Genomic DNA, 12,438 nt, shown 5'->3' on the forward strand with positions numbered 1-12,438 from the left:
TGTATTTTTTCAAAAACTCCATTTTGCAGCTAAGCGAAGTTGGGCTTCTGATTTCTTATCCTTCCTGCCTTTGTGAACACAGCACTTGGGAAATCAACACTTGCTGCTCCTCCAGCCATCCCTGCCTTGGTGCAATTTCCCTAGCAGAAGGCATGCAGCCACACATTTCAGACTCCTAGCAAAACGTGTCACAAGAGGGGACAAAATGAGAAAACTCTCACGGGGAGTTTGCTGTGATGTGTCTTGATCTCCTTCCCATCGAGCTTGCCATATTTCCCTAGGAACATTCAAGTAAGGAAGAGCTACCATTTAAATGATGAAAAATTTTTTACACTTAACACTGTTTTTTTGGGGGGGGGGGTGCCTGGGTGGCTCAGTGGGTTAAGCCTCTGCCTTCGGCTTAGGTCATGATCTCAGGGTCCTGGGATTGAGCCTCTCACTGGGGTCTCTGCTCAGCGGGAAGCCTGCTTCCCCACCCCTCCCAAGTGCCTCTCTGCCTGCTTGTGATCTGTCAAATAAATAAAAATAAAATCTTATTAAAAAACTTTTTTTTTTTTAAATTAAGAGGTTATACTATCTCCTTCTCATACCCATCCTGAGAACCTGTATGTCAGTGTAGAAAGAGATCTAGTGATGGTAAGACGAGATTATTATTCTGGCTTCACAGACAAAGCAACTGATGCCCAGCACAGCTCAAAATCAATCGTCCATGAATTTGTAGCCAAATAAATGGACCAGGCACTGTGCTAGGTCCTGGAAATAACAGTGATGGCAAGACGGACACAGTCCTTACCCTCAGAGTGCTTCTGGCCTAGCAGGAGAGAGACTGTCGATTACTTATACGAAATTGAGTGTTACTGGGAATATGTCACCCCAAAACATGCCACTTTGGCGTAGGAATTTTGAGCTGAATGCAACCATGAAAGAGACCACAGAAAAAGCTCCCTACCTTCCCCATTTGCCTAAAAGCAGGGCACAGATTTCCCATTGTGAAGGGATCCTCCTCCTGTCTTGTACTGGAAGGACAGAAAGATGGAACCACTGGAGAGGACTCTAGATTCAGCAGTCCCAAGATGGCACAGAGAGGAAGTGACATAACAAAACTTTCTGAACATTCATTGGCCACTACATTTACCTTCCCACAATGTGCCAGCTCCAGAAGCTCAAAAGTCTTTTCAAAATGTCTTTCACTTCTCTACGTATTTATTGTCCACTGTAGAAGCCCTTGGGTCTGACCATGTCTTTGGGGTCTCATTTCATGTCTCTGAGGCCCTCCGAATACATGCGAATTTAACCTTTTACTCCTGTTCGTCCATCCCTTGGCAGTTTAATTTCCAGGCAGGGCCTCAGTCACAGAACCAGAGAAGGTAGAGGAGACCGTGTTTCTCCCCTACAACATCTTCTGGCACTTTGTCCCGTGTCCTTTCCACTTGGCAGTGTTGACACCACACTCCCTAATCAGCAATGAAGGAGAGTTCCAGGTGAGCTCAAGTCTCAGTCTTCAGTGGCTCCTTCCACCTGACCTTGTCACCACCCTGCCCACTTCCCTAAAGCATGCCTTATTTTGAGGCGAGTCTGGAGATCTTAATCTTCATGGTCCACATTTTGAGTTCCGCAGTGGTATCTTTCAGGGTTGGTTATGCCAGAGCAAGCTGCCCATCGCTCATCTCTGTTTTAACATTGAGGCTTAGGCACAGCCAGAAGCCAGAGAAAGCATTGGGAGTTTTCTGCTTAACAACACACTTAGCCATGCAAACCGCAGCAAGCTTTGATGGTTTCTGAGAAATGTCCGGCATTTCTAAGGAAGCTATCATGTAAAGCCAGCCTTGTGACCTCTGGTCACACAAGCACGTTTCCACATCCAAAGCCTGGGATTCTTTACATCAGTGCACAGCATGGAGTCTATCTCACTGGTGAACCCTGGCAGCTTTTGCTACCGCAGATTCAGCAAAATCCAACAGGAGAAAACCAAAACTACTCTGAGAAAACAGGTCGTTGGAGGAAGAATGACAACTGATATGTAAAGGGTGGGGATGTGTGTGTGTGTGTGTGTGTTTTGTGCATTGCAACTTTAGGGACACCGGAGAATTTTAATTCTTATTTTGAAGTATTGCAGAAGGAGCTTTGTCAGGCCCCAATGGTGGAGCCTGGGTAACATCACCAGATGTTTTGAGTGCCCAGCCCCAGCCCCTGAGTCCTTAGGCACTTCGTGCCAGGTATAAACTAGGGATGCCTTGGGCTCACCTGCTTGGGTGTCAGACGTGGTCGGTCCCTTTAGCAGTCTGTCCTAAAGTCTGCTCCGCTATGCGAGGCCCATCTTCCTTCCGCTCCCTGAGCCAAGGAACTCTTAAGGTGGGTCAGGAGTTCAGAGAGAAGAGAACTTGGATCCTTCCATGGCCAGGACACAGGCATGGCTGAGAGGGGCGCCTGGGTGGCTCAGTGAGTTAAAGCCTCTGCCTTCAGCTCGGGTCATGATCCCAGGGTCCTGGGATTGAGCCCCACATCCGGCTCTCTGCTCAGCAGGGAGCCTGTCGTCTGTCCCCCCCCCCCCCCGCCCCCCCCCCCGCCTACTTGTGATCTCTGTCAAATAAATAATCTTAAAAAAAAAGGAAGAAAGAAAGAAAAAGAAATGGCTGAGAGATTTGCAAAGGGCGGGGAGGCTTATTGTAAGCAAGGCTACAGGGAAGAAGGGTGAGGACCCTAGGGGACCAGTCACAATGCTAAGGAGCAGGGCGGGAATGCCAGACTCTGCTGCAAGTCTGGCGGCCTGGGACAGACTATGGCTGGAGAGCAGCATAGCGGCCTTCCAGTCCAGAGTGCCCGTCCCCAGCGGGATTCCCCCAGGAGAAGCTGTGTGCGAGGAAAGGGACTCCTCTATGGGAGGGGAGACGGCGGAAACCCAGAGCAGGGTCAGGGTTGTGTCAGGGTCGCCAAGAGCCCACTGATGCGCCACACCCTGAAGGTGTCAGGGGTGTAAGGCCCTGCTGCCCGGCACTCATGTGCCCATGAAGGATGGCAGAGACCTCGGCAGAGGCCCCGGTGGCAGGGCAGCCCAGCAGCCCAGGGAACCAGGGCAATGGGGGAGCAGAGCTGCAGCCAGAGGAAGGGTCCGGGAGCTGTGGCTGGACTGTCCTGCAGCTGCTCCCTTCCACCTGTCACAGGGAGAGGGACTGCCACACAGCAAGGGGGCACACTTCAGGATGGACAGACCTTCCAAGGTGAGCCTGAGGCCTCCCTGGGGGAAGCACGTCACATCGCACTTAGGGACCCCCAGGACATGGGGGAGGGGGGAGGGTGGGAAAGGAAAGGCACTCGGGATTGCACTTCAAGTGGGAGCCCACATGGACCGGGTGCTCTGGAGGACGGAGTTTGCTCAGGTTCTTAGGACCTAGGTCCTATTTCTTGCAAAATGAGCCACTGCTTTAACAACAGCTTAATTAAAAAACAGTAAGAAACACTATTACATTAAATATACACATAAATTGCCACATCCTGATTTCAGAAATATTAGAATACGGTAATAAAGAAATATACAATGTTGTATAGAATTGAGGTGACTCTGTCATACTAACACAGTGACATTTGCCCTCACAGGCCAGAGAAGGACATGTGTCTCGGTGACACCAGGGGGTCAGGGGAGCTGTAGCCCTGCCATGTTGGTTTCAGAACAGGCTTCACCACTTGGGTGAAGTGGTTTGGGGCCCCATGACCGCCCCTCAGAACCCTTCCACAGAGCTCCTTGCAGTTCTGGCCCCGAACCTTCCGGTTCAAGAATATTAGGAAGCTCTAGGAATGGTACCCGCATGACTCTCTTTTCTTGGCAAAGTTTCATCGAAGCTGTATTTATTGTAGTGAATCTCCGCTTATTATTTAAAGGAATTGTGTGGCATATCCTTTGTGAATTTAAAGGTTTTCAAAGAAGTGAACACTCATCTCATCATCTGTATTTTCCTGGTAACATTTTGGGGGGGGTCAGAATTCAGTTGATTTTTTTCTATTTCAAATGAGTTCCGTGGGACTTGTGGAGCATTTGGCCTTTTCCTGGTGTGGTGTTTGACTGATGGGGAAGGACTTTTCCCTCCCGAGGCTTCCCCCTGCTAGCCCTCTTCTCAGTGGCTAACTGTTGGGAGGGCCCGGTCTCCTTACTCCATTAGCCAGTCCTCCTCCTTCCCTGGGTTTTGGGACACCACTAAGCTCTGGGAGATCAAGGCAAATACTGTGAGTGGTTGAGAGCATAGATCAGGACTAGAACTGCCTGGGTTCAAATCCTGACTCCCCCAAGTGATCAACTAAAGGCCCCTGGAAAAGTTACTTGTTGGCATTTAGGAGAGTGATGGTAACAGCACCCTCTTTATGGTGCTGCTATCTTAAGTAGGTAAATGAACATACAGCCCTTAGAACAGAACCTGGCACAGAGTAATTTCTCAACAAATGTGAACTACTAACTCCAAAACAAGCAAGGCCAAAATGGACTCTGGTTTGAGGTGGACTCATAAAGCACACACCAGTCCTAGAATATTCCCCAGCATCCTGCCAAAGTGGGCCTCCTGTGATGGGCCAAGTCAGTCCTAGGCCAAATCACTGTCCCGCAAAGGCCCCTGCTAGAATGCAGACACAAAACCATATGAGGATAACTTATTCAGAGCTGTTAGCAGAGAATGGGTTTTCGCAAGTGAAGTCTTTTGAGGAGGTTCCTGACCCCTGGAGGACACACTCAGACGGGATGGATCCACGGGACTGGATCCAAGTTTGGTGCTTATGAAAAGGGGAACTGGAAATGAATTTTAAAGGAAACATTCAAAGTTTCAAACACCTGGAGGAATAAAGGCACATGGTAAACAGGCTACCTTTCATCCAACATGTTGATTTCATACTTACATACTGCAATCCAGTTACCATTAACGCCTCCGTCGTGTCTCCTACTTCTTTTTTTGTGGTGAGAACACTTAAGATCTTTTAGTGACTCTTAAGAATATGATGCAGTGCTGAAACTATAATGACAATGCAGGGCCCGAGATCCCCAGAACTTGCTCATCTTCTAATTCCAAATTTGTACTCTTTGATCAGGCTCTTCCTAATGCACTTCCCCACCCCCGCCCTCTGCCACCCCCACCACCCCCACGGCTCATGCTCTTAACCAACCCTTACTCTGTACTGTATCTGGGTAGCCTTGTTAATTAATGTCTTGGAAGTTCAGTTTTCTTCTTTGTGAAATGAAGATGGTGAAAACGGTCTACATCATCATTCTGAGGGTTAAATAAGGGAATGTATAGAAAGCCTGCAGCACAGTGTCTGGCACGTTCTAACCCTCTCAATAAAAAGTACATTCTTTCCCAGGCTTCACTGAGAAACTTTCTGCATCTCAGAATGGAGCTTTGACAGCTCGAACACTTCAGTTCCTCCAAGGGATGTTCTCTATCTCCCTTACAATTAGAGCAAAACCAAATGGGTCCCAAGAAGCGGGAAAAGGGGGCATTTGTACCCTATTAAGAGCCTTAGTACTTTCTAGAACACTTAATTGAATTTGTTTTGAGATAAGTCTTAATTTAAGGCTTAGTTTTAGTTTTTTTATTCCCCAGGCTACAGGTCTGGATGAATGCCTGCTGGGAGAGGGCCTGACTGATAGCTGTTGATCTGGAGAAAGACCTTCAAGTGTTGGCCCTGTTTTTGGAGTCGCCACCCTTCCCATTCCCATTCTTCAGCTTGGTGACAAGCCCACAGACTTTCCGGAGCCCCACCTCTAGTCTCCCAACACACTTCCACAATATCGGTCCATATACCCACCATCTACTTCCCATTTCTCAGTAATGTGTTGACCTTTCTGATGCACTTATGATCTCCCTTATATTCTCTTGGCTTAGGAGTTCATTCTTTTTCTGTACTTTATAACTGACACTGAGGAAGATGTCAAGAGGTGGCAAAGGCATACATTTGGTCTGAACTAAGTGATAAATGACTTTGTTTTTATACACAACAAAGGCAGTAGAACTAGTTTCTACTCTGGACACTTTGTTCTTATTTATATGTTTATCAACGTCAGAATAACATTCTTGATCATGGATTTTGATTAGCCTTTGACATTTCTTTATGTTTGAGCCATTCTAAGTCATTTTCAGGAGCTTGGAATTAAGCCAGGTGATAGGAGGTTCACTGATTACATATATGAAGCCTGACAGTATTAAAAGTAAAATTTGTGCTACTGTAACTGTTAAGATCTATGTTTCTACTTTACTTGCCTTTTATAATTTTCTATTAGTATTTTATCTTGACCTCAATAAATATGGATTCCTTTGATCTAGTATTGTATCTTGTAACTTTCTCTAGGCCCAGGTATGGTTCTTGTAATCAATCAATACTCAGTAAACACAGTTGATTCAATTTTGCCTGGTACAGTAGCTGAGGCAAATACACGAGTACGTGCTCAATGAAAAACTGTTGAATAAAACACCCAACTAAAAGAAGTTTCAAGGGGCAGCTGGGTGGCTCAGTGGGTTAAGCCTCTGCCTTCAGCTCAGGTCATGGTCTCAGGATCCTGGATTGAGCCCTGCATTGGGGGGGGGGGGTCCTTGCTCAGCAGGGAGCCTGTTCCCCCCCACCCCCGCTCTCTTTGCCTGCCTCTCCCTCTCTGCCTACTTGTGATCTGTGTCAAATAAGTAAATAAAATCTTTGTTTAAAAAAATAAGTTTTAAAAAGAGAATGAGAAAAAGAAAATTCTTCTTCTTCTTCTTTTTTTTTTTTTTTTTAAAGTAGGGTCCCTGCCCAACAGGGGTTTGAATTTACAATGCAAGATCAGGAGTCACATGCTCTACGGGCTGAGCCAGCAGGTGCCCCCTCCCCAATTATCATCTTTTTACATACAAGAAAATGCCCCAGAACAGAACTCAGTAAGTGCCTGGCACAACAAATGAAAAATAAAAAGACCCACACCAAACCTCACTATCATGAAATCTCAGATAACCAGAAATACCAAAAAATATCTTAGAAGTTTCTGAAAAGAGAAAGTAGGCCACATTCAAATGGCCAGAAATTAAAACATCATCCCACTGTTTTCAATAGCAAGAAAGCTAGAAGATAGTGGAGCAGTAACTTCAAATTTTTGAGTGAAAATCACTTCCAACCTAGACTTCTATTCTCAACTAAAACTTCATATATGCAGACAGAATTAAGACATCTTCAAATGTACAAAAACTCAGAAGTTATTGTCCATCCATCTTTTCATAGAAAATTAGTGGAGTGCATGCTCTACCAAATCAGGACCTATGCCAAGAGTGAGAAAGGAGTGGAATCCCCCAGAGAGGAGAAGAAAGAAGGTCCTAAGATGATGGTGAAGAGAAACAATAGGACAGTAAAACATCAGGATTACTGTGCAGTCTGTGCACAGTTGAGGAGAGATGGAAGAATCTAGAAGGATGATCTTTAAGAAAGCTAGGAGTTATGGGTGCTTGGGTGGCTCAGATAGTTAAGTGTCTGCCTTTGGCTCAGGTCATGATCCAGGGTCCTGGGATTGATCCCCGCATCAGGCTCTAGGCTCAGTCAGGAGTCTGGTTCTCCCTCTCCCTCTGCTGCTCCTCCTTTTGTGGTCTCTCTTTAATAAGTAAAATCTTAAAGAAGAAAACTATGAGTTACTATGAAGAAAAGGACTTTTATAACTTGGACAGTGGTTAAGGATAAACTATCGTTAGTAATATAGCAAACTACGCAATGAAATGAGACAATCATTAACTCCAGAATAAACAATCTGTTGTCTAAGAAGGGTACTGTAATTATAGTACACCAAACGGTCTCCTTGTAACATAGTCATAAAAGCAGAAATTCTGCATATTCATTCAACCAAAGGTCATAATTACATTTTGATTCAATAAATGGTGCTGAAACCATTTCATATCCATGTGCGAAAGAAAATGAAGCTCAATGCTTACCTCATGCCATATAACCAGAAACAGAACCCTGACCTAAATGTAAGAGTTGAGAAATAAAATTTCTAGCAGAAAACAAAGGAGAAAATTTTTGTGATCTTGGATCAAAAAGACATTAAGAGCTGGGATGAAAATACAAAAAACCTATATTCGATTATAGACTTTTATCCAGAAGATTTAGGAAAAAATCTGTAGAACATTTATCTGGTAAGAGAACTGTAAGAAGAATATGTAAGTCCTACAACTTTTTATTGGGAAATAAACCCAATGAAGTAGACAGAAGTTTTGAAAAGGGGCGCCTGGGTGGCTCAGTCCCTTAAGTGTCTGCCCTCAGCTCTGGTCCGGATCCTAGCGCCCTGGGATCAAGCCTCAATCCCCATCAGGCTCCCAGTAGGGAGCCTGCTTCTTCCTCTCCCACTCCCCCTTTCTTCTGCATTTAGGTGCTCTCTATCAAATAAATAAAATCTAAAAAAACAAAAAGTTTCGAATAGGCACTTCACCAAAGATATACAAATAAGCATACAAAAAGTTCAGCATCATTAGTCATCAAGGGAAATGCAAATTAAGACCACACTGAGGGGTGCCTAGGTGGCACAGTCAGTTAAGTGGGTGATGCTTGGTTATGCTTGGTTTTGGCTGAGGTCCTTGTCTCTGGATCATGAGATCAAGACCTGGAGTCCTGTGTCAGTTCTGCACTCAACGCAGTCTGCTTAGAGTCTCTCCCTCCTTCTCCTTCTACCCCACCTCCCCCTCTCTAAAATAAATAAATAAATCAGGTTCCCTGAGTGGCTCAGTAGGTTAAGCATCTGCCTTCGGCTGAGGTCATGACCCCAGGGTCCCGTGATTGAGTCTGACCTGCTTCTTCCTCTGCCTGTTGCTCCCCCTGCTTGGGCTCTCTCTGACAAATATATTTGAAAAATCAACTTTTTTTTTTTTTTTTAAAAGACCACACTGAAATAGCACTACGTATACCTACTAGAAAGGCTGAAATTTAGACGACTGGGGCAAGAAGCAACTGAAACTTTTGTACACGAACTGGTAAGAATGCAAAATAATATAGCCATTTTGTAGAAATAGTTTGGCAGTTTCAGTTAAAGTTACACGTGCACACAAGACGAAACAGTACTGTATATATTTGCAAGATGCTGAGAGAACAGATCTTAATACTTCTCATCACAAGATAAAATGCTTGAAATTATGTGCAGTGATGGGTGTTGACAAAACTTATTGTGCTGATCATTTCACAATACACACAAATATCAAATCATTGTGTTATATGGTTAGCTAAAGCTAATACAATTTTATATAGGGCAACTTAGTCTCAAAAAAAAAAAAAAAAGTTGAGCACACACACTAATATACCCCATCCCTGCTCTCAGAGATGGAGCAGGAAGAATGATAAGAATTAGACCTTTGAAAAACAAGGAAAAATCACAATATTCAAGGTACATGAAAGTGTATTTTAAGCCTATTATAGTTAATTGGTGATTATGCTCTGAAGAAAAGAATTTCTCTTCTCTGCAAAGCAATAAAAACATGCTGGATAAACTTATTTGGGAAATAGTAAGAGAGATGTCTGTTCAGTTATTTGCACAAGTGACCCTGAAACTTAGTTCAAGCTCTTGGATCTAGTGGTTACAGACTCAAGGACCACATAGAAGAGGAGACTCAAAACCCTGGAAATCTCAGAGGAGAACTGAATTTCTGGCACACTACTTTTCAGAATTTTGAGCCAAAATTTTTAGCAAGCACAGATCGCTTGCTTTAGAGCATGGAGAAAAGGCATTAATGAGTGAACAAATAATTTAGGGGCACCTGGCTGGCTCTGTTGGTAGAGCAGATAGGTCCTCATCTCACGGTTGTGAATTTGAGCCCCCACACTGGGTGCAGAGATTACTTAAATCAACTTGAAAAAATACCTTACTATGACTGAAAATAACAAACCACAACCACACAAAGCAATCTGATTCTTATGGAGACAATCTCGAGCAAACTACATGCTAACTAGCTGATGGCTAGATTGATGTGTGCTTGTGACAATTTACTGAGCTGTATAGATGATTTGTGCATTCTTCTGTATATAAGCTATATTTCAACTTTTTTACAGTATCCTATATGATTCTATTTGTTAATCTTCCCCCAAAAGGCAAAACTGAACTATTGTTTCAAAGTACATGCAAATGTAGTTAAATATAAAAAGCCAGTCAATTACATAATGTTTGGGATGCAGAAAAGGGTTTAAGATCAGGAGTGGGTGAGATTAGGGGCTCCTATCAGGGGACTTTGACTTACTGTCAGTAAGTTCTATTTCGTGGCCTGAATGGTGCTTACATAAGCACTTGCTTTAGAACTCTGTTAAACTCTAAGTTTTATGCACTTAGAAAACAAATTAAGTAGATTCAACCCAATCTAAATGTCTGCTAATAGAGGACTACTTAAGTTAATTATAATACAGTCATGGAATGTATTCTGTACCATTAAAAATGAGACAACCTGGGGTGCCTAGGTGGCTCAGTCAGTTAAGCATCTGCCTTTGGCTCAGGTCACCATCTCTAGGTCCTGGGGTCAATCCCATATTGGGCTCTCCACTCAGTGGGGAGTCTGCTTCTGCTTCTCCCTCTCCCTCTACCCTCCCTCCCCCTCTTTTGTGGTCTCTCTCTCAAATAAAATCTTTAAAACAAAAAAGAGGCAATAAGCAAATACAAGCAAAATGCTTATAAGGTCCTATATGCTTATAAGGACCTAAAGCCCAGACTATGTCCTAAAATGACAAAAGCCATGCTAGAAATGAATCTGGTATGGTACTATACACACACACATCTATGTACACAAAGAATACCTCTCTCTCTAGTAGACAAGAAATGAGTCAATATTGCCTTGAGGAGGATACCAGCAACCAAATTTTGTATTATGTGCATTTGTTATCCTTTAAATAGAAATAAAAATAATTAATTTTGGAAAATATTTGTTTATCGCACAGTTCTTTCCAGATTTTATGTCTAGGGTCATCTTTTATTGTCAAGTACTTTAGCAAAGAACTGGCATTCAAACATGGCTGGCCAACCATGGCCACATTCATTACGCAAGGACTTTTCTGAGCTAACATTTCTCAAGCTCCTATTAGGAACTTGGCACTGATTTAGCCACTATAAAAACAAAGTTAAATGGGATAAGAGTCTAAGCCTTCATGGAAGGGGAAGGCCATGAAGGAAAGTGAGAAGGGAGAGCAGGAAGCCATTTGGCACGATGGGATTTTCTCCTCCTGCAGCCATTTAGTCTTGGTCTTTGTCTTAGATGGAATCAGGTCATATTCCTTGTCTTGACAAATCTTAGAAATCAACCAGAGGGCGCCTGGGTGGCTCAGTGGTTTAGGCTGCTGCCTTCGGCTCAGGTCATGATCTCAGGGTCCTGGGATCGAGTCCTGCATCGGGCTCTCTGCTCAGCAGGGAGCCTGCTTCCCTCTCTCTCTCTCTGCCTGCCTCTCTATCTACTTGTGATTTCTCTCTGTCAAATAAATGAATAAAATCTTTAAAAAAAAAAAAAAAAAGAAAGAAATCAACCAGAAAGTGCAGAGTTCACGAATCAACCCCACAGGTTTAATACTAGGCAATGCATTAAACCCCTCTGTGGTGGAATCTTCATCTTTCTACACCTGTGAAGCTCTTTTACCCTTTATCCCTGTTGCTTCAGCGTCAGCTTCAGCTTCCCAGAAGGCAGAGGTGAGATCCTAGGTAGGTGGGCTCTTCCCATCTCTGCTGTTTGATAGGATTCAAGGGCAATGTAACAGATAATGCAGTGGAGATGCTGAGGACCCCCACCACCACCAAATAACGAGGGGGAAGAAAAAGCAGAGGACATTTCTCACCACAGACCAGACAAGTTTCCATTCCTCGCTAAGGATGAGAGGACTGGAATAGGAGAAGACCCAAATTACTTGTGTGAGGAAATCTTGCCTTCTGCTTGTTGCAGATTTACAGTTGCAGTTGGTTCTGATTTACCTGTGGTTATGTTCTGAAAGCTCTTGCCCAAAGAAATTTTTTCAGCCATTTCTTAAAACAGTTTTTTTGAATGGTTATAAAAAATCTGGGTAATCTTTTTTTTCTTCCAGTTTTATTGATATAATTAACATATAACATTGTGTAAGTTTAAGATGTAAAACATAATGACCCGATATATGTATTTACTGCCAAATATTTTTACCACAGTAAGTTAATATCCATTGCTTCACATAATTACACATTTTTCCCCATTGTAGGAACATTTAAGATCTACTCTCTCAGCAACTTCCCAACATGCAATACAATATTGCTAACCAGAGTCATCATGTTGTACATTACAGCTTCCAAAATTACATAAATGTACATTTATTTTAAAACTGGAAGTTTCGTTATCTTTTGATTGCCTTCACCCAATTCCCCACCATGACTCCCGCCCTGCCCCAGTAACCTCTGGCAACCCCAATCTGATATGTTTTTATGAGTCTGGGTTTTTTTAGATTCCACATGTAAATGAGTTCACAGTA

The sequence above is a fragment of the Mustela nivalis genome (assembly GCF_964662115.1).
Source record: "Mustela nivalis genome assembly, chromosome: 5".
In the NCBI taxonomy this organism is placed as follows: Eukaryota; Metazoa; Chordata; class Mammalia; order Carnivora; family Mustelidae; genus Mustela; species Mustela nivalis.